Source organism: Terrapene carolina, unplaced genomic scaffold, assembly GCF_002925995.2.
Source record: "Terrapene carolina triunguis isolate 2854851 unplaced genomic scaffold, T_m_triunguis-2.0 Scaffold120, whole genome shotgun sequence".
Lineage (NCBI taxonomy): Eukaryota > Metazoa > Chordata > Testudines > Emydidae > Terrapene > Terrapene triunguis.
The window spans coordinates 7,555,176-7,582,136 of record NW_020664471.1 but is presented as its reverse complement, the minus strand read 5'-3'; the positions used below and the strand labels follow the sequence as shown (position 1 = coordinate 7,582,136).

Here is a 26,961-nt window from a genome sequence, read left to right as displayed (position 1 = left end):
GCCCTATTCTAAAGCTATATAAGGCAGGGAGTGACATCATCTGTTCTTCAATCCCCACACAAGAGGACTCCTGAAAACAACTGATGAACAAAGACTGAACTGGGGGAAGTGCTAGCCTGTATATGAAAAAGCCTGCAGATTCTACACTGTAAAGCAAGTGCAGCTTGTATCTTGAGAATCGTCAGCCAGTGAGAGAATTTGGTAATTCATATCCTATCTTTCTAGTATCTTAGGCTTAGTTTGCATTCTTGTTTATTTACTAGGTGATCTGCTTTGATCTATTTGGGCATAAGCTTTTGTGGGTAAAAAACCCACTTCTTCAGACGCATCTGAAGCAGTAGGCTTTTTACTCACAAAAGCTTATGCCCAAATAAATCTGTTAGTCTTTAAGGTGCCACCAGCCTCCTCGTTGTTTTTGTGGATACAGACTAACACAGCAACCCCCTCATACTTGACACTGCTTTGATCTGTTTGCTATCACCTATAATCACTTAAATTTATTTTATGTTTTAATCTAAACCAGTAAGTTTGGAGTGAAGTGCTTGGGAATCTTAGCTCAGGGGGCTGTTGCATTTCCTCTCAACATTGAGGGGGGGCAAACTCTGAGTTTATGCTGTACAGTTCCCTGTACAGCGCAAGATGGTATAACTTTGGGTTTATACTCCAGGGGGGAAAGGGGGCCTAAGGTGGGAAGTTGGTCGTTATTTTGGCTGTAGCCTTTTTATTGTTGGTTCATGTAGTAGCTGGTCAGAGAGCCTGCATGTAACTGCAGCTGGGTGTGTCCCTACCTGTGTGAATACTAGAGGAAATGTAGAACCGGAAGCGGGTCTGCAGCTTGTCACCACAGCACAGGGTGAGAGGTAGCCCAGGCTGGTGGGTAAGAGGGCTCAGTGGTACCCTAATTTCAGGGGGAACCCGTCACACTGGGCCTCATTCAAGATATCTATAGACCAACCAAGTTTTTACCACCACTTGCAAGGCTGAATCTCTGAAGTTAGGAAAGGGTGGAAAAACAAGCAAAGCTATATCACATGTATTGGCCCAAAGCAGGAGTCAAAGGACAAATACATGCAAGGATGAATAAGCTAAGTTTTACTTGCTGGAAACAGTTATGGCACACAGAGGAACTACCACTAGGAAAAAAACGGACACTGCTTTTATTTAGCATGTTCTATGTTCAATGGAAGGTAGAGTTTCAGCAAACCAGCCTTCATTTGATTGAAGCAGCATTTTCTAATACTTAGAACACATGAAGGAGTCAAGGATCCTGGGTTCTTACTCTGGCATTATCCTGGTTAAGTTACCATGTGTCTAAGTTTTATGCACCTGCAAAATGGCTAATTATCCCTCACATAAATTTTACCATGTGTAATTATTGCTTGTACAGTATTGAGGTCCTTGGATAAAAAACCACTACAAGTGCATGGTATTTTTAAATATCAGGAATCTTGGCAGCACTATATCCCAATTACTGTAACACAGCACACCCAAGTGTTTTATTTTGAATTAAGTCTGACTTAGAATTGTTTCATAAAAAAGCCAGAAACTATGCCTATAGACAACTATAACAAAAGGCTTTTACATTTTTTTATACAGATTGATTAAAAATAAAGAACTATTTAATTTCAGGCTAAGTTTCATAAAAAGTCCATATTAGTTCCGAATACAAGCAATTACATATCATGACGGTTACAACACCTCAACTTCCACTGTGCACCACCTTTAACTCTCCAATCCCAATGACTGTAGTAACTACAGAGGTCTTCAACCATGGCTGGAGATTCCACTTTCAAGACTTACAAGTTAGAAGTCTTTGGAATCAGCAGGAATCCAGATTACACATCAGTATTTTAGATCTCCAAGCAATACATTGGGCATTACAATCTTTCAGTCCCTCCCGCTCAAGGATGATATACATCAACCAGATACCACCAACATACTTTAGTAAAACAAGCAAGGGGGAGCTCATTCCCCAATGTTGCATTAGAAAGCTGTAAAGTTTGGATGTAGTGAATTTATCATCACATACACCAGATGGTTCCACATCTGCCAAGAAAAAGAACACTCAAGGGAGACTCCTGAACAGACTGAAATGGCACCAGCATAAACAGTCTTAAGGACTCAGTGGTTCAACACAGATTCTGCCAATGCGGATCTACCACAATACATCTGTTTACTGAGGAAGATACCAAATGTCATCACTTCTGTTCCAGAGTGAGCAAGGACAAAGCATTTCTTTCTGTGGGGTTGGAGCAGGGATTTCCTTTGTATTCCCACCCATACATCTACTGCCCAGCGGTGGGGTACCAAAAGCAGCATGAGTGCTGGTAGCGCCAGGGTTTCATCAGATCACTGGTGCTTCTTCTTTCTTCAGGGCCTCATCAGAATCAGAGCTATGGTGCCTGTTTTCTTATTTTTGCTTGGAGTCTGAGCTCTGATAGAGGCAGAATGTACATCAGGAAAGCACAGTCAAAACAACATGTAAGACGTACACTAAAGGAGCCTGAGGACTGTGCCAGAGCATGCACAGTCAAATGCAAATGGCACTGGAAAATAGACCTAGTTGGTGTCAACTGAGTCATTGACTTCACAGGAACAGTATCGGAGTCTTTTCTTAAGGAAGTTGCCAGAGCAGTGCTGAAGCTGAGGATGGGAGCCAATGTTCTACCTGTTTCATAAAGGAGAGCTTCAGTGCAGATGCAGGTCACTGAGAACCCAAATCAGCCTAACTAAAGAAAGGGAGCTAAAAGTCTAAGTGCAGATCTAACAGAGGTTCCCAATGCTCTTCATTGTAGAGGTATGTGGTATACAGTAGCCGCTTCTCGGCTCTCTATGAGCTAAGATCAAGTGTAAGGTGCATGCTTATGGGTGGTACTCTTCATGGCTTACTTTTTCATTTCCTGGATTTTGAGTTTCTCAGGTATGTTGTGTGTGTAGCAAACCTATTTCCCAAACACTGTGTCCTGTATGTCATTATAGTTATTTAAAAATAATGCAGCCTGTATATGGTGGAGGAAACAAAATGTATTTAGAGCCCAGTACTGTTATTGAGCTAATATATAAGGTTGCAATACTTGAAATAAGGTAGGAAGAGAAAAAATTCAGGATCAAGAAAAGAATTGTAGGTTGAATGATAAGATTCAGTTTTTTCTGTATCTGTGGTGATAACCCTTGGGTTATTTTACCTCCATTGTTGGTTTAGAAATTTGAAGATGCCACCACTCAATAGCCCCGTCAAGCAGGTTGACCCCTTTTTCCTTCTCCATGAAGGAGCACTGAGAAACTTTAGGGTGAGTACTCAACCCTTCAATCCACTCACCAAAGGAGCGAGACTTTTCTTCTGCTCTCTGCACATGATGCACCGAGACTAAACTGCCTTTTCATTCACCCCTAGAGATCTTATAGAATCTGCATCTTTTGTTTCCTTGGTAACAGCATGAAGCAAGCATAATATTCCATGACACCTACCCACACAGCTTCACAATTAAAGTATGGCAGCACCCATTTCCTAAGGCTTTTCTTTTCAAGTGGCAATGACAGGAATTAAGCCAAATAAGGGATGGGGAAAGTGGAGAGGGGACTTATAAATGCAATTCCTCCTACTTCCGAAAAGAATATTCAAAAGGATAAAGGTAACTGCAAAGAAATGGGATTGGGGGGGATAAAGCAAACAAAAGGAAGAAGAGAACCTATCTCCACTAATGCATTTTTTCATCTGTACAACTAATGATCTACATTTCACTCTTGTTACTCCCTTCCCACACTAGGGCAGGGAGTATTTTTGCCTATACTCGTTAATTCATCTTAATAGAGAATTTTAAATCCATGAGACAGCAAGACAAGAGAGTTATTCTTCAGCTACAAGTCAACCTTCCCATTGGCTATAACTAATTATATTCACTCAAAAACCTGGTTTTATATCCTTCTTTGGTGGCACAAGAAATTGTTGCATCTCACAAGCAGAGTTTTTCCAAAGCCGATAAAGATCAATAGCCAATTAAACAAATTTCATAGAACAGGATCATCTAGAATAGTGGCTGTCCCATCCATGAGAAAAATTACCTTAGTTTAAAAAAAAAAAAAAAAAAAAAAAAACCCAACACAACACTTTTCCTTTTCTATTGAGATCATTCACTAGCCAGGATCATTCAACTGGCAGCCCATAGAATACTGTGGTCAAAGGCCTCATCTGCCAATGAAAACAAAAAGCAGCGTAGAAAGGAATGAACAGAGAACAGGTTCTACTAATAAGCTCAAGGAAGAAGGCACTTCTTGCAGAATGGTCTTCAACACCTATTAAGGAAGGTATTTTGTTGAGGATATAAGCCACGTCAATCCAATCCAATTTATAACCTAATCCATTGGGGATTATTTTGGCCTCTTTCTTAATAAGGAGGGGCTGTTCCACATTACCACATTCTTTTGCAGCAAAATTTCATAACATCCTGTTTTGGTCTGAGGAAGGAGGGAGGGTACATGAACACTGATTTAAGTGAACAGAAGGATTAACTTTTTATATTAATTTTTCAACTGGTCCAAGAGTAGTCCATTTCAGGGAGAAAATGGAGGAGATTCCTTAGACTCCAGATTCACTGACTCTTCTTACAAAGTTGATGGCTGAAAGCATGGATAACTGAAATGACAGCAAGAAACCTTCAGAAACCTGGCAACACGATAGCGAAGGTTCAGACAACTATGTCTGCCTTTTGGAAAAGATCTTTCTGCCAACAGATCACCTTGTACTTAAGCTTAGACTGAGGATCATCTACATACACCCCATCTATACAGAAGTAGGAGTGCTGAATGGCTTTATAACAAACTAGGCACTAATAGAAAAGGGGCCTCTATGTTCTAATTATAGAAGACTCAATTTTTAAAGTAGGTCTATGACATCCTGATTAGCAGCCACCTTTCTGGAAGCCTAATCCTACTACAAATCTTCAAAATGAAAATCTATTGCAAACTGGATGAACTAGGTCACCTTGGTATATCGTAAGCTTTTCTAAGTCAGGAGCCTTCATACATTGGAATTGGAAGTCAACAGTGCCAGTCAGCAGGGTGCTTTAGGAAGCCTGAGACCTTCTTGTTTCAGCTGTTCCTGACTACCTGAGATTGGTTTGGGAATGGAAGAAAGGAAAACGTACCCATAGAACTTTTGAAAGTTCGAATATTTCTGTGATGTATTTGCAGGGAAAGGAGTCAGTGTACATTTAATTGGTCTTTTAAAGCTAAAAGACTATTCAAAAAATGAGAACTTTTGATAAAAGAAAAATATAAATATTTATTTTTAAATATGATGGCACCTGTAAGAAGTCCATTATACCTTTCTTTAGTTTCTTTCAAACCCATTAAACTGCACTATGCAACAGTCAACGCTCCATGGTAATTGTTTTATCTACACCAGTAGTATTATGGTTGAAAAGACTAACTCAGAGCTTTTGTTTTGAGGCACTTTACTTTCTATAATAAAGCTAGAATTTTGCATGCAATTTTTTTTTTGGAAGCAAGGCAAGTTCCATTTCACTGGTTGAGTTAGCATCTAGATATTAAACTTTAATATAGATTTCTACAACTTTAAAAAGGAGATGCTAACCTGATAATCACATATTACTCACATAAGAGACTGAAACACAAGATCATTCTAGAATTAAGAATGTTCCTGAAGTCCCAGGGATGCAGTCTACCACAAGGTAAACCAAAAAGATAAAGCTTCCATTCACACTAAAACAGTGAAAGTTTAAATTCAATAGAAACTGCATAGTACCACTCACAGCATGACAAAATTCTTAATTTCTAAAAGTTTAAGAGACAAAACCCAAGTATAAAATAAAGACCTGGATTGTTACTCCAATTTTAAATATAGTAAGGGGGGAAAGTTTCAACTGCTCTTTAGATAGGTTTTTTTAATCTCTACTTTGACACAGGATAGAAGATATCAGATTTTTCAGTATAACATCCTATCGGAGAGCAAATTCAGATCTCATTGTGTATTTGGTTTGTAAAAATACTATTTAGTTTGAATACAGCACTTCATCTGTAGACCTCAGAGCACTTTACAAAGGAAGATTATCCCCATTTTCTGTACAGGGAAGCAAAAGTTCAATGATTTGCCCAAGGTCACACAAGTCAAAAATCAAGTACAGAACCCAGATCCCCAATTCCCAGTCCAGTGCCCTAATGACTAGAGCACACTGCACTCTTAACAGTTTCAATATATGGTTAATTTTCAAATGTTTTTCCATTACCTTTTACCCTGACAAGAAAATTAATATATTTTGTATGTAGTGCTAATGAATGCAGTCACCAATACTGTTCAGTCCATGACAGAAGGCTACAAAATATACATACTCCACTTTAGACCTGCCTACATTAAGCAAAATACCACAAATAATCAGGTTGGAAGTTCCAAGGACAGACACTTATAATTCTCTGGAGGAAAGACTTCAGGTGTTTGATTAGCAGATTGAATAGTTTCCTCCACCTCCTTTCCCCAGTTACAATATCTGAAACACGGAAACAGATTCAGAATAGTTTTGAGCAGTGTTATCAGTATATCAAATGAGCGCTCAAGTAACACAAGAGGTGGTAATAAAATGAAATAACAGTTATAAAGATTAACAATAATACAGAATGGTAGTGTTTTTTCATCTTTTGTTAAGTCACCATGGTAAAGCACTGGAAAACTACTTTCAATTGTTTGTTTTTATTTTTTTTAATAAACATAATAGTTCAATTAATTCAAGATCAAAGCCAATGATTTGAACACAAGGATAAAACTTATTAAAATAGGATTTTAAAAATGCAGTACCTAATTATTTTTTAGGTAAAGCAAACACCCAAGTTCTATTGGAAGGATCATAATGAGAATATGAAATAATATCGACTGGCTTCATTCTTCTGTCATAGGTCAAAATAATGAAGTAGAACCATCAGTTTGACAACTGAGCTGTTTAAAGGAGTGGACACCCAAGAGCACCAGTTTCTGATAAAGCAGCTCATTTTTTCCTTTAGTAAAACAAGTTTATAGACAAAGCCATGAGTTTTGTACATACAATAGCTAGCTCCGGCATAACAGAAGAATATCTGATGAACAGAATTCAACTAGTATATAAAAAGTGTAGCTTTGGTCAGAAAAGGGACTATGTAAAAAAGCATTCTTTATTCACTGCATTGCTTCCTTAGTATCTGGTACATTTAATTACTATTTTAACAAAACCAAGTTTTAAACTAGTATTAGCAATGCAAAGCCAATGCAGGCATGGAAGAGTTAGAGGGACTAGTTTCTGCCACACCCATCAAAAAAGGGTAATCAACTTCTGATGTAGAATATAAAAAGTGTACAAGCTTTGAATAATTGTTTTGGGGGGTTTTTTTTGAAGAAAAAAATGCTTATACATTATCCCAAAGAGATAGCCCTGAAGACTGCACCAAACAAATGAGTTTCTGATCTGCAAAAATGCCAATCCAAGTAAGATTTTAAAAGTAAATATCCCATATTGTTGGAAGCTAGTTATATGAAGAAAAATTTGGGCCTCAATACTGCAAATATTTACACATCAGTAATTCCACATTGATGGAAATTTGGAAAGCTTATGAGTAATTACTTCTTTCACAATTGTTTAAATGGGAGTTTGGTACCAAAAGTATTCACAACCTGTCAAGCAGAAAAATTTTGGTGATGGAAAGAGCTCCAGTTCACATACAGGAAATATATTTTCTAAAAACCAGAAAAACTGGCAACTCCAGATGATACCACAGAATTAAGCCAATGGATAAAGAAATAATTTCACAAGAGCTTCCACAATTGAAATGACTTGTTAGCTAGTAGCTACTGATTTGATTTTTTTAAATATTAACATATATTAAAGGAAAAAGTCAGCAAACACTAAGTGCTCAGGAAATTTAGGAAATATTAATTCCTCTCGACATTGCAGAAAACCCCATGAGGCTGTGGAAATGTCAATCCATGTTGGAAATGCTCTAACATAAGTGACAGCTATAGAAGTTGTGTCGTAATGAAAAATAAGAATGAACCAAAGGATAGCTACATGAGGCACAGAAATCTTTTTCTGGTAGGGTGGGAGAGCACCAAGAGAAGTTCACAGAAGAGAATGAATGCCCTCTAATTGGAAATCAAAAATGTGGGATACGTAGGATGTGGAATTTTATTGCTACACAGCATTCAAAAGAACTCCATGCAAAATCTTCAAAATACATCCAAAAATATTCTATCCCAAAAAACACTGTCACTACTACATTAGCGTTTCAGAAAGTTGTACAGAATTGTAACTTCTCAAAGTAATGCACTAACATTAGAAAACCCTTTTCAAACTATAATTAATAACTGATTTTTACTTGGGAATACTGCATTAAAACGTGAGTTTGCAATAGAAATCTTGAAATAGAAACAGTTACAGTAATGTTCATGAGTGTTAGAATGGAAGCATTCTCCCCTTCTCAATTAAGGACACTTTGTAATACTGGTCTGATACATTGTCCCAGAAGACAATGAGAAGTCTAATATTTTAGAGTTTCTGTAGGGCCCAGAACAAAATAGATTTGCATATTAGGCAGAACTAGATTCTCAGTAGTTCTTCTCCTGATTTAATTAGAAGAAAAACACCAGTTCAAAAAAAATATTGCAAAATATCTCCATAAATCTAAGACTCATCAGTTTCCTAAATACTCTCTTCCTACAAGATTGCTTACCAACCTCAAATTAAACATGTAAAAGATATTGCACTCAAACACTGGCCCCTCTAAGAAAATGTTGGCTTTATTTGATTTTCATAGAAACTAGAAGAAATTATCTTTCAAGAAATATCAGATAAAACAAAGGAGGAACCAACACTGGGGAGGACAAACTATAAAATGGAAGCCAAGAGTGAAAGGTTTGGCCAATGTACAGAGAAGGAAAGAAGGTTACAGCAAAAAAGACTTAAAATAATTGCATCAAGCACCTTAAGTTGGTATGGGAGGAGAATGTTAAATGGGTAACAGAAGGAAGAATAATCACATGAAAACATCTTAGTTCTTGTCTTCAAATAAAGCAAGTCTTAAAACCTAATAAAACTAAAACTAAGATAGAAAATTAATCCATTCCTCTAAGTTGTCTATACTAAATTTGCTACATCAACAAGAGGCTCCAACAAAACAGGGCACAACCCTAACCCTTACTGATGCAATTATCTCCAAACTATCTTGTACTCCTGGGGAATTCTGCACCACTGCATACGCACAGAATTCATGACCCCCCACCTCTCCACCCCCCCAAAATTTCTCCACAGAAAATACATTCTGCTGGAGAGGCGCTGAAGTTACGCCTTCTGCCCACCAGGGACTGCTGTGGCACCAGAACAGAGGCAGCTGGCTCACCAGCAGTAGCAGTCAGCAGCCCATAGGGAGGAAAGGATGCATTCCTCACAGTGCCCTGCCCGCAGGGCCAAGCAAGGAGGCATGGGATATAAGAAGGGGGGGACAGACATATCAGGGCAAACAGGATTACTGGGGGGGGGGGGAAGGGGTGTTACACACTGGGATTCAAAAGGGCTAATGTGGGGAGAGAGACTGGGGCAGGGACTGAATGCGAGAGGGAGTGCAGAGCCACATGGGGATGGGGGTTGGCTGAGTGGGGGTACAAGGACACATGGGGGCAGGGGGAGTTGCATCTAACTGAATGGGAGAAGTTAGGTGTCAGCAAGGGTCTACATGGGGTGGCTCCCCAACTCCCTAACAATCCATCCCCCCTCAAAAAAACCCCACCTTGTTCCATATTTCTCCCACCCACATGCAACAACCCTCCAGGTTCACTCCCAGGCTCTCTCAGCAATTACTTCCTTCTCCCTCAGCTCCTCCCTTACCCTGACATAAGCCTTTGCACTGCTTATGATGGGTGCAAAAAATACATTTCTGTATTGTAGTTTAAATGAGTTACTCAAAGTTATGTATTAATATGCCTAGTAAGGAATCTATTTGTCAAAAAAATTTCCTGATTTTTGTTGTTACAGACATATTTGACAGGAATTTTTAAATAAATTACCAAAGTAATTGAAACTGGCATGATTATATTGTGTTATTTTGACAAATAAAATATGCAGAATTTTAAAATCTTGAACACAGAATTATTAATTTTTTGGCACAGAATTCCCCCAGGAGTAATCATGGAAATGATTTTTAATGCAGAAACAGTGGATGGCATCACAATATGCAGCAACCTGCTACAAGACAAGGAACAGACACTGCTGACAATTGACAAAGAGGTATCAGACTCCAAACAGTATGTTTTCCCTTCCTGGGTGAACTGTATCAGACAAGATATTAGAGTATCTTTTTACATATTTTATGTTAAAAATTCAATAAAAAACAAACATTACAGTGGAAGTTACCAAACAGATGATAAAACTATCATGAAATACAAGTGATATAGAAGGCAATAAAAAGAGAAGAAACAAAAAGGGAAAAACAGGGAGGGGAGAGGGCACAAGAAAGGGAAGTTACTTACCCTTTGTAACTGGAGTTCTTTGAAATGTGTGATCCTTATCTGTATTCCACTGCAGGTAAGCACGCACTCCACATGCTTAAGACCAGAGATTACTAGCAAGTAGTGTTCACTGGTCCACACCTGTGTAGTTGTTCCCATCATAGTCCATATCAAATGTAAAAGGGGTGCTGCAGACTCAAGTCTCCAGTGCCTCTTATGGTGATTCAGAGAAAAATCTGAAGCAGAGGGGAAAGAGGATGAGTAGTGGAATAGATAGTGACCACATATCTTGATGAACTCCAGTTACAAAAGGTAAGTAACTGTCCTTTCCTTCAAGGGCTGGTGCCTATGTATGTTCCAGTAGAAATACAGAGATAAGGAGAGTGAAAAGGTGCAGGTGGTATAGCAGCTTTCAGAACTGTTGTCCCAAAGGATGCAAAGGTGAAGGAAAGTTGGACCAACGTATAATGTCTTGTGAATATGTGGATGGAACTCCACACTGCTGATGGCAAATGTCAAGCAGAGATACTTCTTGGAGTGATTTTGCTGAAGCTGCCTGTGCTCTTACAGAGTGAACCCATACCCCATGTGGGGGGAGATGATGTGCCAGTTCATAACAAAGGACGACGCAGCCAGAGATCCACTTGGAGATCCTCTGGGAGGAAAGTTTGTCCTCGAACTCATGTATGCCAGAAACAGCCCTAGATGACTGATTTGTTCTGTTCTCTGTAAGTAAAAGGATGAACCTTGTTTCATGTCAAGGAAATAAAGTCTCCTTTCTATACTAGAGGTTGGGGTTTGGGAAAGAACACAGTTAAGTGGATACTCTGGTTTATGTAAAATTCCAAAACTACTTTAGGGGTGAATTTCAGGTATAGACATAGTGAGATCCTGTCTTTATAAAGTATAGCGTTAGGAGGGTCTGCCATTAGGGCCCCTAGCTCATGTACGCATCTGAGGTGATGGCAACAAGGCAACCTTCATAAATGAGTGAAACATCAAACAGGTAGTGCTAGGTGTTCAAAATGTAACTTGGTAAGTATTCAGAGCACTAAATTAAGGTCTCATTGACAGGCTGGGTTTATTACTGGTGGGTAAATTCTAATTAAACCCTATAAGGATCTGGAGGTGACTGGGTGAGTAAAGTCAGCTATCTGATGGAAGGTGACATGCACTGATTGCAGCCAGGTGAACAAGTATTGAGCTAAGAGAAAGGCCTGACTTCTTGAGGGTAAAGGGGTAATCCAGGATATCAGATTACTCGGGAGAGGTGGAAGTGCTGGACCCAGATAGAGAAGGGCTTCCATATTTCAAGGTAACGTTTTTGATTTTTTTTTTGGTTTTTGAGTCCTTCCTCTTACTAGTAAGGACAGCTTACATGTCCTGGGAACTGGAACATTCTAGATCAGATGCTCATCCAAATAACCAAGCCATGAGGTGAAGAGCTTCTGAGTTGGGATGTCTGATCTTGCCAGTCTCTTGAGTCAAGAGGTCTGGGAAGGAAGAAATGCTGATGGGCAGTCAGGCTGACATGCAGAATTGGAAACCAGAACTGCCAGGGCCACGTGGGCATGATGAAAATGACTTGTGCGCTGTCATTTTGAATGTTCCATAATACTCAAGGAAACAGTAAATTAAGGAGGAAAGACACAGTTTAGGCAGTCTGCCCAAGGAAGTAGGTGAGCATCGCTGCTAGAGAATTGGCCAAGAGCTCCCCTGGAACAGTATATGATGCACTTCCTATTTTTCTGACAGGCAAACAGGTCTCAGGTAGAGATTCCCAACTGAGAAAAGATGCTGTTCAACACTGAACTGTGCAATTCCCACTTGTGGTCCTTGACAAAATGCCTGCTAAAGCTGTCTGCCAGTGAATTCTGGGTTGCTGGGAGGTATGCTGCTGATAGGGTGATGTGATTCTTGATACACCAGTTCCATAGATTGATCACTTCTACACTGAAGGTAATGGATCTCACTCCTCCCTGTTTATGTACAATACAGCTGTGATATTGTCTGACATTATGAGAATGTGGTGAGATTGGATTAATGATAAGAATACCCTTCATGCTTCTTAGACGGCTCCAAGTTCCAGGAGGTTTACGTTGACCCCTGTTTCACAAGGCATCCAAGTGCTCTCTGCCATATGATCATCCATGTGAGCCACCCATCCTAACAAAGAGGCATCTCGGATTATCCTTCTGTCAGATGCAGCTGATAGGAAAGGAATGCCCATGCACACTTGTGCCAGATCCTTCCACTAGGTCAGAAGATCCTTATCTGATGGGGATTGTCACTCCAGAGTTTATGCTAGGTTTACTCAGTATATATACCAGTGGTCACCAACCCGTCAATCGCGATCAACTGGTCGATCCTGGAGTCTCTACCAGTCGATCGTGATTTCCGGGCCACTAAAAGTTGCCTCTGACCGAATGGCCCCGAGTCCCTCTGAGCTCACCCGAGTGCCCCTCCAGGCAAATCAGTCAAGGAGCCAAGCTCAATCCGGTGCAGTGGGGTTCAAGGGGAGCAGCGGGGATGGTGCGGGGGCAGCACGCGGAGCAGCCTCCCACCCCGAGGCCGCACCCCGAGGAGAGACGTGCCAGCAGCCAGCTGCTTCCGGGAGCGGCATGGGGCCATGGCAGGGAAGCAGCCTGCCTGAGCCCCGCTGCACCGCTGACCAGGAGCCGCCTGTGGTAAGCACCTCCAGCCAGAGCCTGCACCTCACACCCCCTCCCATACCCCAACACTCTGTCTGGAGCTCCCTCCTGCACCAAACTGTCTCCCAGAGCCCAAACCTTCACCCTCCTCTGCAGGGCCTCAAGGAAGGGGCAGGGTAGATCCTGCGTTCAAAAAGTGATCTTGTGAAAAAGAGGTTGGAGACCACTGATATATACTGTTCAAAGCCAAGCCTGCAGGCAGCAGAGGTAGAATCTAGCAAATATTCTATACATGACATTATGTGACCTAAGAGGGAAAGGCATATCCAGATTGATGTCCAATGGTTGTGCATAACTTGATCTATTCGTCTGTCCGTATGGAATCTATCCATAGGGAGATAAATCTTAGCCCTATTAAGTCTATAATTTGGGTCACAGTCAGAATAGACTTCTCTATGTTCACGGAGACTCCCAGAAATGCTAGGAGAAGGAGCAGCAATGAGATCAATGCTATGACTTTTGCACGTCGTGTCTGTAAGAAGCCAGTCATCTAGATACATGAAGATGGTGGAACTGTCCCATCTGAAGTATGGAGCTACTTCAGAAAACGTTAGTGAAGACTCTGGGTGAAGCTGCAAGGTCGAATGGAAGTACCCTGTATTGATAGTGATTTTCTGTGGAAAAATTGAATATCTATGTAAAAGTAGGTGTGTCTTTCATATTGAAAGCTGTGAACCACGTGTCTTTCTAGGGATGGTATAATCTATACCAACAAAACCATGCAGCATTTTATCTTGCGAATAAGGATATTGAGTTGTTTCAGGATGAGGCCTGGTCTGAACCCTCCTGTCTAGAGGTCTAGAAAATATTTGGAGCAAAACCCTTTTCCTTTATGCTGAAAGGGTACCCACTCTATTGCTTCCCAGTGTAGGAAGGATTCCACCTCATGAAGGAGGATGTCCTTGTAAGAGAGGACTCTAAAGAGGGAAGGGGAGAGAAACTCAATTGTGTATCCAGAGTGGATAACATCCAACATCCATCTGTTACTGCCCTCCAATTGTGGGGACATCATGTCAGGTGTCCACCAAAGTGGATCTGCGAATCAGGTGGAGATGGCATCAAAACTAGATTGGATGCTTGAGAGCTGCAAGCCCTTTAAAGCATCTTTTGGTCGGAGGGGGAGGTTGGGTAGCTGCAGCAGAGGCAGATGGGGCAGTGTATCTGAATTTTTGTACCCTCTGCCTTTTGTGATGTGGCTTGTAAGAGCATTGGTAGTAGACCTGCTGTAAGGACTTCAGCCTGTAAGGTTGTTTATAGTACTTCCTCTTCAGGGCTGGTGTGTATATATGGCCAGTGAGCGGAAGATTTCCCTGGAGTCCATTAGCAAATGCAAAGGCTAGTTTGATGAAATCTGCCTTTTCACCAGAAGACAAAGGGCAAGTCCTGCAGTGTGTCCTATATCTCCCTGGGAAGCCCTGAAGAGCGTAGCCAAGATTCCTAGGACATCACTATAGCTCTCGACATGGACTCTAAAGCAGCATCAATAGAGTAAACAGCAGCTTGTAGCAAGGTTCTTGCCACCAATCTGACTTCAAGGAAGATAGGGCCTGATTTCAAGCCCTTATCAGTGGACAACTTCTCTTTAAAGTCCATGAACTTGGAGTAGTTTTTAAAAATAATCATTTTGGAAGGAGGGCCTCATAGTAGGAGATTCTAAATTGAAGGCTGGTGGAAGCAAATTACTCCTAGGGGAATTATACACCACTGTGCATAATTCATATCTGGTGCAGAATTTTTTCACACCTGCAGAAAATATATTCCATCAAAGTGCTACAGTTCTGCCTTTCACCCACCAGAGGCTACTGTGGCACCAGAACACCCAGCTGCCAGCACCCAGTTAGATGTCATCACAGCACCCAGCCATGGAACCAGGTTAGGACAGAGTGGGGCACCCAGGGCTGCTGGGGAAATCACATACTAGGGTACCGAAGGGCGGGGGGGGGGGGGGGGGGTGGGCGGGGGCATGGGCTCAGGAGCTATTTGGGTGACAGCTATTTGAGCCAGGGGCTGAATGGGACCACCTGGGGATGGGGGTTGCAGGGATACCCAGGGATGGGGGCAGACTGAACGGGAGAGGTTTGGGGTCAGCAACGGTCTGCATGGGGGAGGCTCCCCAACTCCCCAACAATCCCTCCACCCACCAAAAAAAAACAAACAAAAAAAACACCCGTTCCATATTTCTCCCACCCACACCCAACAACGCTCCAGGTTCACTCCCAGGCTCCTTCCCTCTCCCTCAGCTCCTCCGTTACCCATGACTCCCCCCAAGCCTTTGCACTGCTTCTGAAGGGTAAAGGAAAATACATTTTTGTATTGTAGTATAAATGAATTACTCAAAATTATGTATTAATATGCCTAGTAAGGAATCTATTCGTTAAAAATACATTACCTTTACCTTTTCTTGGGGGGGTGGGGGGGTGTCTCTGTATTGTTGCAGTCATACTTGCTGATGGGTATTTTGAAATAAATTACCAAAATAACTGAAATTGGCATGTTTATATTGTGTTATTTAGACAGATAAAATATGCAGAATTTTAAAATATTGTGTGCAGAATTTTTAATTTTTTGGTGCAGAATTCCCCCAGGAGTAGTAAATACCTTTCTCCCCAAGAGGTATAAAAGCCTGGCCTGTTACTGTCTGGATGTTTCTATGGCTGCCTGGATGAATAGGAACCTTGGGGCATGGTGAGAGAACAAGATGTCTGCTCCCTTAGCCAGGACCAAGTACCACTTTTCCATCCTCTAAGGGATACAGGCAGAAGTGGCTAGACCCGTATAGGTTGTAAGATGTCCAAGAGCCTGTGTTGCAAGTCCCGTGACTATTCTAAGGGATTTGGAGTTCTTCTGCTATACCCCAAATTAGTCATTCAAACTGTTTATGGTAATCTGAAGGAGAAAGCCAGGCTGGAACAATCACCTGATGACATGTCAGTACTGGAGGTACAAGTGGATCAAATTAGACTTCCTCCATAGGTTCAGGAGGCTCCCGGGTTGATCACTTAGGGGAGAGTGATAGGATTCCCTTTGGGATTGCATAGACTCAGGCTTTTGTGCATACACGTCATGTGGCCCCCCAGTGACCCCAACATGAAGTGTCAAAAGTAGGTTACCTTGGGTAGCATTGGTCCTGAAGGGGGGAGGGGGCGTTTCCCACTTGGATGGAGAAGGCTGGAAACAGGAGGCTCTTGAACCTCTGTCCAGACTGAACTCTCTTAGTGGAGGGGAAGATGGATCCACTGGAACATCAGATCTCCAGAAGATGAAAAGGTTGGATCCGGTTCCATTGGCATTGCCATCAGGACTCGTATTGGGAAGCTGCTGCCAGTGAATGGAATGGGAGATGAGCTTCTCCCTGGGGTTAGAATCTCACTGGTGAGGGTCGGTGCAGACAACAAGGGGATTTGTGAGTCTGGGAGGATGAAGATATCCTCTGAAGTGGTGTCGAATGTTGGAGCCTTAGAAGCTGAACCTCGTTGCCCCGTGCCATTGCAAAGAAACTCTTGGTAGTCAGTGGTTTCTTCCACTGTGGATGTGGCAGTATTGCCAGTGATGGAGCCTCCATCTGCATGGTTATTGTTGGTACCAAAGATTGGCAGTCCTTCGACTCTTGGTGCTTTGTTTTATTTAGTACTGAGGTTGGTGCTGATTATGCAAAGAATGGCTGAAAGAGCTTTGTTCTTCTGCACCTTTTGATCATAGTCACAAAACCTAGGAGGATCTAAGTCCTTGAATCCAGCCAAGACTCACTTGACTTGGATGGGGGAAGAGATCTTCTCTTAGAAGATCTAGGAAGGGGATCAACTCTTATGTTTACAAGAGTGCCTCTTACTTTCATGAGAATACAGAGATTAAGGGCCCTTCACTCGAACCATGCCCATTCCTGAGTCAGACATCAAACTATGAGGTGCACTCCCCGATGTCTCAGGCTCAAGTATGAGGCATCTCACCAAACTGTATCTGACTGAGGCCTCATTAGGTGCTTCCAAAGTCTGAGTTCTCACGCCGGTCACATTCAGCTGGGAAAGAAGCAGCAAATACTGCACTTAGGCAATAACGACGCTAGAGACCTTACAGGGGCACAGCTGTACCTCTGCAGCTGCGCTTCTGTGAGGTCTCCTGTGTAGCTGCTCTATGCTGATGGGAGAGAGCTCTCCTGTTGGCATAATTAAACCACCCCCAATGAGTGGCAGTAGCTATGTCGGCAGGAGAGCTTTTACCCACTGACATAAGTGCCAGTATAGACAGCACTATGTCGGTCTGGGGGGAGGGGGTGTTTCATACCCCTTGAGCAACTTAAGTTTTAACGACAAAAATGCTATTGAAGACATAGCCTTAGTGGAGATATGCGTTTCTCAAAGACGGTAGAGGCAGCAGTGGTGGTTGTCGTTGACCAAAAAGGAGCAGGAGATGGAGCAGGAGATGCAACTCTTAAACCCTGGAAGGCAGAGGATAATCTATATCCTGCCCCAAGGAATCAGAGAATTCCCCAGGGTGGGGATTTAACTAAGCACTGGTCTACACTGAAAAGACACATTGGTATAGCTAGGTCTCTAAGAGGTCTGAACCCCGAGAGAGATAGTTAAATGTAAACAGCACTTCCATCACCCCAGCTACCGCCTCAGGGAGGTGGTTTGCCTACAGTGATGAGAGAACCCCGCCCATTGCTGTAGTGTCTACGCTGAAGTGCTACAGCAGTGCGGCTGTAACATTTTAAGTGTACACATAGCCTAAATAAACTAAACACATAAAACTTTTAAACATTTACAAGAAAAACACTGAAGAAGATCAGTTCTGGACACTAGAAGATTCCAACTTAAGCCATGAGGCAGTAAGAAGGAATTGGAAAGGTGCTGGTCTGCACCACTCCTTATACCTGGGGTATGAAGCATGAGGGAAACAACTACACTGGCGTGGACCAACTGATACTACTTGTTAGAAAAATCTTGTGTCAGACCCATTGAGCACATATTTACCCACTGTGGAATACACATAAGGATCAGCACTCGAACAAAGTCACCCACCAACTTATTTCACCATTTCCATAAAGTCTGTCCCTATGTCAGTGAACTGATCTATATCATTTTTATTACAGAAGGACATCATCTCCATTTCAGACAGTGCAGATATATCTGTATACCATTCTTCAATCACTTGCCTGGATTTTGATTTCTAATACTAAAGTGTCTCTAAGCCACTATCAGAGTTCTGCATAGCTACAGTTTCTTGGAAAAATAAAGATTCCAAGTGTTCTCTACTAACCAGAGAATAGCATGTTCTCCTTCAAGCACAATGTCAGATGGCATATAAAAGTTAATTTTACTCCTGACTTCCCAGAATCAAATACACCTCTACCCCGATATAACGCTGTCCTCGGGAGCCAAAAAAATCTTACCGCGTTATAGGTGAAACCGCGTTATAACAAACTTGCTTTGATCCGCCGGAGTGCGCAGCCCCACTTGCCCGGAGCACTGCTTTACCGCGTTATATCAGAGTAGAGGTGTATTGGAGCAACTCCATGTCACATGAATCAAATGCTACCCCATTTCCTGACAATGCCAGTATTTATCAATCTAACAGTTCCTAATTTAAATAATTTATATTGCATCCTATATATATATTCCAGATAGTATTATCCAATACAAGATATACTTCTCTTGACTTAATGCCTCAAATTAGTTTAACAGAAAACTGTGTTTCAATATTTGGTGATGGCTAAATCTTTATACCAGCGAGAACTTAATGTAGTATCTAGTTCAAATTTCTTTGACAAAAATGCATATAGCATTGCTAATGGTCTACAGAGGCTCGACAGGGTTCTGACAAAAAAGGGATTTTGGGGAATTTGAAGCAGCAATACTTTGGCAGTTCTTGTATATCCTATCATGCCAATAAAGAAATTTGAACTGAAATTGACCTGAATTGCAACACCTCTTGTCCTCTTCTCTATCTTTCTGCCTCCCTGCACAAAGTTTTTCAGTTTTCTTTATTTCTTGTACAATCACACTTGGCAATGCTTCATAAATTTGTATTCTTCCTGTAGCATGGAGTGTGGTCTCTCAACTCACCCTCTTGGATTCCCATTCAGAACCCACAAATTTCCCCAACATGCTTCCCAACTCCACCACACATGGCCACATAGCTTCACCAATAATCATATTAAAGCAGGACTGGTAGCATCAACTTATTAAGATTGCCCCACACTTCCCATTAAAAAGACCCGGTTTTCGATTGCTTATAATTTTGCCAAACATTAAACATTTGGATAGAAGTTTTCTATGTCAGGTGTCTGCCTTTGCTAGAATTGAAAACTTCAGCCAAAACAGTTCAGCCATTTGAGAATAGGATTAAGAAAAAACACATTGTTTTACCCATGTTAAATTCTGATGACTTTTTTTAAGAAGCTCTACCACAGGGGTGGGCAAACTACGGCCCCGCAGGCCGCATTCGGCCCTTCAGGACTTTGGATCCAGCCCACGGGATTGCCCCCCCATGGCGCCGCGGGCCCCACACCACTCTCAGCGGTGGCCGACCCGACGTCCCTGCGTCCCCCGGGCCCTTGCCTCCAGGCACCGCCCCCCGCAGCTCCCATTGGCCGAGAATGGGGAACCGTGGCCAATGGGAGCTTCGGAGGAGGTACCTGGAGACACGGCAAGGGCAGCGCACAGGGAGCCCTTCGCGGCCCCCCCCCCGCTCCCCAGGGGCCGCAGCACTTCTTGGAGTGGCGCGGGCCTGGGGACAAGGCAGGTGTGCAGGGAGCCTGCCCTGGCCCCAGTGCACACTGCTGCCACCCTGGAGCCCAAACCCCTCCTGCCCCCCAACTCCCTGCCTGCACCGTGCACCCCTCCTGCACCCCAACCCCCTGCCCTGAGCCCCCTGCTGTACCCCACACCCGTGCACCCCAACCCCCAGCCCTGAGCCTCCTGCCGCACCCCACACTCCTCCTGCACCCAAACGCCCTTCCCTGAGCCCCCTCGTGCACCTTGCACCCCAACTCCCTGCCCTGAGCCCCCTTGTACACCCCGCACCTCAACTCCCTGCCCTGAGCTCCCTGCTGCACCCCTGCGCACCCCAACCCCCTGCCTGAGCGCCCTGCTACACCCCGTATCCCTCCTGTACCCCTGCCATGAGCCCCCTCCTGCACTCCAACCCCCTGCCCTGAGTCCCCTCATACACCCCGCACCCATCTACCCCAATCCCTTGCCCTGAGCCCCTTCCTGCACACCACACCCCCTTCCACACCAGCCCTGCATACAATTTCCCCACCCAGATGTGGCCCTCGGCCCAAAAAGTTTGCCCACCCCTGCTCTACCACACCCCTGCTTTGTGTCAGGGATGTGTATTTTATTGTTCCCATAAAACATCACCCAAATTTGGCATAGTAATAAGCCTCTAAATGAGTTGCAGTTGCCTCTTATTCAGTGGCAATTTGCTAGAGCTTCACAGTTATATTTCCTTAAGATTCTGTCCACACTAAGCATGCTCCAGCCCAGGGCTCAACAGCAATTTCCCTGCAATTACAGCTCTGGGCTTCTGCAGATTGGGCCAGACACCAGAAATGAGAGCAGGAAGCATCTCTCCCCGTGCTAACTCCAACTGCCTGACAACTGCAGAGGGGATAAGAGGGAGACTAGCTAGACAAGGAGATGGGGAGGGAGCGGCTGAGATCAGATGAGGAGCCAAAGGCAAGACTGGAACTATCTGGAGCAAGGAGGAAGCGACTGGAAACCAATGGGGACATATAATTTAAGTGGGGGAAGAGGCAACTAGAGGCCAGGGTGGGGAAAGACTCGATGAAGACCCTGGAAGTGGAGAACAAGGACTGGCTAAGCAAGGATACTAGGGGGAAACTGGATAGGAAATCTGAATGGATAAGATTAGAATTTGTGTTGCAGACTGGGACTGGGCTGAGAAGTCTGAGGATCAAAGACTGACTGATTAGGCAATGAGAATGCAACCAGGACAGAGAGCTAGGTGTGTGGAAGAGACTGGACTGGGATACGTTGGAAGGATTGAACCAGGAGGGGTCAAGCTTGAGGGGAATAGGCAGAAAGGTCTGTGGCCTCTACAGTACACTTCCTTTCACAACCCAAGATTCCTGAATCTCTTCATCTTTCAGCAAATATCTGTGAAACCCACTGGGGCAAAGTGTCCCATGCCCCTCTACTGCTAGTCCACATAAGAGGACAACAACCTATTATTGCTATCAGTTATTCCATTTGCTCAAGGGGCAAAGGTTGGTGTGGTGGCTGTAAATGTTCCAGCCCTGCTGATGAAACACATGGCTGTCAAAATGATGCCACCTAAGTTCCCTCTAAGCTGCGTGGCTGTGCAGCAAGCTATAAGGGGCCATGCAGGTGTGCAGCTACAGGGGCCTGGAGAGGAGAAAGGTAGGGAGTGGGTGGGGACTGGGGAGAGGAGCAAGTTGAGGCGTGCAACGCTGCTGCAGGCAGGGGATAGGCACCTCTCCCCCAGAGCTGCTGCTGACGGGGAGGGGGCGGGGGGGCAGGAAGAGGGAGTCCTCAGGCCCCAGCCCCGAGGAAGCCCACCCCCCAAGACAGAGCCCTCATCCCACCACATCCCAACCCTCTGCCCCATCTCCCCACACCCAGATCCCCCCTGCTGAGCCCCAACCACCTTCCTCTGGACCCCCTGCAGAGTCCCATTGCGCCTGCACCCGGAACCCCCAATGAGCCCCTGTGCATCCACATCTCCCACTGAGCCACCTGCACCTAGATTGCCCCACACAGAAACCTCTCACACCACACCAGGATCACCCCCACACTTGGATCCTGCTGGGCTGAGCCTGCCAACTCACACCTGGCGCAGAGGGGCAGGAACCTTGGGTGTTTCTGGACCAGGTCCAGCCCATGCACTGTGTCAGGGTTGGGTGCAGCCTCACTGTCGAGTCCCTGTACCAGGGGAGGTGGGGGCTTCAGAGTTATCTCCCACCTCAGTGCAGCCAGTGACCTGTGTTCCACATTGCCATGCTGGAGCCACATTTATTTATTGACAAATAAAATTTGCAGAATTTTAAAATATTGTGTGAATAATTTTTTTTTGGCACAGAATTTAATTTTTTGGTGCACAATTTCCTCAGGAGTAAAACTCCTAGCGAAGACACGACAGTTTGTAGCCTTCACATGTGTTAACAGGTTGAGGTCAAGACTATGGGAGAGCGTAAGATTTACCCCAGCCTTCAACATTGTGACGGATACAAACTGCCATGTCTCTGCTAAGATTTTACCTTGTTAGTGAACACCAGTTCACCTTTTTCCTGCACTTTTTTCCTGATGAAAACAAAACTACTAAGGCCTCCCAGCCCCATTATTCCAATACACACATGCATAGGGTGAATAAAAATGAATGATTTTTCTCTCCCAAAAAAAATTAAAAGCAGGTTTTTTTATTTAAAAATCTAATTTTTTTAAATAAAGTTTAAAAAATAAATTTAAACTTTATTTTCAAAGTATGACAACCTATGTTGCAGGCCTAAACACACTATAATCTATTAAAATCATTCAAAATTCAAAAATAATATTGAGCAGCATGTTTGCTATCAATGTTTCAAAGAGAATCAAATCACTGACGTGGTGGAAGTCATTGGCTAAGCACCTGGAACCTGAGTTTGCTAAAGCACTAAACCAGCTTTTGACAGCAGTAGTCTCCTCTGCAGGTGCAGAGGGAATTTTTTTCATTTCAGTTTATTTAACTAATTCAGTTCAACAACTGTGACTCAAAGTTAAGAAACCAACTGATAACTGGAAAAACAAAAAAGCTTGTTTTACTCTTATCTATGAATAAAAGCCTTTCTACACTACAATCTTAAGTCAACCTATGTTAGGTCAACTTACAGCCACTGCAGTAAGTACTGTGGTGGCTGATGTCCACACTACCCTCCTTCTGTCAGTGGTATGTGTCCTTACCAGGAGCGCTTCCACCAACTGAAGAGAGGCAGTGTTGGGTACTGACAGCCAGGGCTCTCAACTCTGCACAGCTCTCCGCCAGGCTTCTCGCCTCCCCACTCCCAGCTGTCTAACAAGACTGCCAACAGCTGATGCAAGCAATGGAGTGTCTAGACACTTCATTGGCCTAACTACACCAACAAAAGCCCTATGCCTCTCATGGAGGTGGAGTTATGTCGGTGTAGTAGGGCACTTAACATTGGCAGTGTAGACACGGACATAGTTAGGTCAACATAAGCTGCCTTATGTTGACCTAACTCTGTAGTATAGACCAAGCCTAAGTGTTTGACAGGATGAGATCTATCAGTTCTAAACTTCTGAAGGACATGGTGACTGGAAACAATCAGTTCAACTCACTACCTGCAGATAATACTTCTTTTGATTAATAAATAAAACCATTTTAAACACAAAACATGTTTTGATAGACCTATTTTTCTTATGTATCCAGCAAATTTAAATACTTTAATAAAAATTTCAACACTGTTTGTGAATTTTTAAATGCAAATCTCTATCCAAAAAGAACCCATTTTCTAACATATTAAATAAATGTACATAACCTATATAACTGATTACATAGATATGTAGATATAGTATAGCCTCTTGGTTAGCAAAAAAAATATTACATTAAGTGAAAAGGCTATATTTAGTTGCAAATCAACATGTCTTAATGGTTTCCAACCAATGAGAATCCATCCTTCTTTAGGAAAAGTACAAATGCAAAACAAGATGGAAATCGGTGATTTAAAATAGCTTTTATTTAAATCAATCCACCCTGCCACTTAAGCCATCCATCTGACACCCAATCCCATAACACACACACAGGATTCCCCACCTCTCCTCAGCCCCCATATTACAAATATACAGGCCTTAGGGTTGCCAACTGTCTAATCATGCAAACCCAAAGACCCTTGCCCTGCCCCTTCTCCGAAGCCCCACCCCCTGCTCACTCCATCCCCCCTTCCCTCCATCACTTGCTCTCCCCTATCCTCATTCATTTTCACCAGGCTGGGGCAGAGGGTTGGGGTGCGGTCTCTGGCAGGGAGTGCAGGCTCTGGGCTGGGGCAGGGGTGCAGGAGGGAGTGCAGGGCGCAGACTCCGGGAGGGAGTTTGAGTGCAGGAGGGGGTGCGGGCTGGGGCAGGGGGTCAGCATGTGCAGAGACCCCCCTGCCTCCACCCCCCCCAGGGGCCACAGAGATGGTGCCAGCTTCTTCAGGGAGCGGTGCAGAGCCAAGGCAGGTAAGGGAACCTGCCTTAACCCCGCTGCTGCGCCAGACTTTTAGAGCCCAAAATCTCCCCGTTTGGCTGAAGTAGCCTCTGGGAAATAGAGTGTGATTCCAGAAGACTCCTGGTGAGTCTTAACAGGCTGCCAACTATCTCACTCCTTAATACAATACATATAGGCCTCCTAGCTTCTCCTGTCACCCCCATACACACATGTAACCCACTCAATTTCTCCACTCCTTCTCCATCCCCCATTCACACACAGGTCATCACAATACATATACTGTACACATATGCCTTCCCCCTACAATACACACACACGGCACCCCCAACTTCTTCTCCCTCGATACAAACCCCAGTCACCCAACAAGCTTCTCCTCTCACCCACTTCCCAACCACCACTGCTCCCCCAAAGCTTCTTCTATTCTTCCCTCTCTTCTCAACCTGCATAAGCCTTCAGCTTCTCCTGTTCTTACTCCCACTCTACAGACATCATCCCCCTACCCCAATTCTTTTCACCCACACAGGCATCCCAGCTGCCCCTTCTATTCTCAATATTTAAACAGGCCTCCTCTCTCCCCACCCCAAGACAATACAGACCTCCCAGCATCACCCTGAAAAACATTCATTCTCCCAGATCCTCTCCTTGTCCCCAAGACACACTGACCTACCAACCAACTCCTCTAACCACCCAGTACACAGGCAGACTAGCTTGCCTGCCGCCACAAACCTCAAGCCACCAGAAGTAGACCCACCTGCTTGGCTGCAACCTGACCACCTCCCTGCTTCCTCCCCAAAAAGCACACACACAGGCCCATACCACCACCTCTTGCCACCCACAGAATACATGCCTTGCTTTCCTGCCACCTAGCCATCTAACCCCAGAAATAAAGACATGTGCCTGCCTGACTTCCTACTACCTCCGGCCCCCCAGTACACACAAAGACCTGTCTCACAAGCCCCCTAATACAAACAGGCCAGCCTGCCTACCTACCAGTAAACCCCCCTCCCCCCCAACAACTCTTCCTCCCATGGAATAGTTACACAGGCCTGTCACTTCACACCCCCCAATTCACACAAAGGCCTGCCTGCCACCTTTCCACCCCCATATACACACAAGCCTGCCTGCCACCTTCCTTTCCTTCACCTCATACAACAGAAGCCTGCCTGTAGGGTGGATTAATTTAAGTCACTGATTTAAATCATTATGTAAATCAAGTAGAAACCCTAAATTTAAATAAATTTTAATTAACCTTTTCATTTGTACTTCAGTAAGTTTCTAAAGAAAGGTGCATTCTCATTGGTTGACATAAGCATTAATACATGTTGATTTACAACTAAATAGAGCCTTTACACTAGATTTGGTACATCTTTTTGCTACCTAGGGATGATATACTATAACTATATACATTTACTTAAGCAAACACCTAGCTTAATATTTTCAGATTCTTATTAATTGTACACTTTTAGTATGTTAGAAAACTGTGAATGATATAGTACTTATTTACTACATAATTAACTGCCTGCCCATGCAAGCTGCATTAGGATGGCAAGTAGAATTTAAATACACCAAACAGCATATAAAATGTATGCATACTAAACAAAACAAGCCCTTAATACACTACATGACCTATTGTGCCATATTTATAAAGCTTGACCTCAAAAGTTAAATTGTTTCCCCCAGATTCTTTCTTTATACAGAAAAAAAGCCCTTAAGTTTTTGATAGAAGCTCATGGATTCAGCATATTTATTTCATTTAAATGTTTTAAGAGATTGTAAAATTCAGGCCTTAATATTTTGTATTAATTCAGATTTTATTTTAAAGAGGTTTGCTTTTAAAAAGTAAAAATAATAAAATTAAAAACAAAAATAATCCAATTTAAATAAAAACTTTGATTTTTATTCTGCCTGTCTGCCACTTTACTCTTCCTCTCTCCCAATGTCTGCCAGCCCCCTGCTCCCACCATGCACTTGCAGGTATGCCTGCCAACCTCCCTGCCATCTCACCCCCATACACTCACAGGCATTCCTACATGCCAGCCACTTTCCTCCACCCCCAAAACACTCAGAAGTCAGCCTGCCCACCAACCAGGCAGTCACTTTCCCTGCCTATAAACAGACATGCCTGCCTACTGCCTTCCCCTTAACCCCCACCCATACACACACAGGCCAGCCAGACTGCCTGACATTTTCCCCCTAACCCCGAGTATACACAGACCCTTACTCCTACCCTCCCACCCCCAGTACATACACAGGCTGGCAGGTGTGCCACTTTCCCCATATCTACACCCCAGTACACTTACAGGCCTAACCTGCCAGCCTCCCCCCCAATAAACATTCAGGCCTCCCTATCACATCCCCCTTCTTCCTCCCACACATACACACAGGCTCTGACTGCCTGCCAACCCCCCCCCAAAAACACATACAGGCCCCATCTGCCTACCACCATCACCACCCCCCCCAAATACGCACACGCACAGATCCCGCCTGCTGGTCGCCACCACCCCCACTATGTACACACATGCACAGGTGCTGCCAGCCACCACCACCTGAAATGCATGGACACACACAGACCCTGCCTGTAGC

At 43.7% G+C, this 26,961-nt stretch overlaps 1 protein-coding gene across 3 annotated transcripts in view; it reads right to left on the bottom strand.

The window, feature by feature from the left end:
• Nucleotides 1–26,961, bottom strand: part of PPM1B (protein phosphatase, Mg2+/Mn2+ dependent 1B) — a 104,206-nt gene that overhangs the window by 76,006 nt on the left and 1,239 nt on the right. The window lies entirely within an intron of this gene.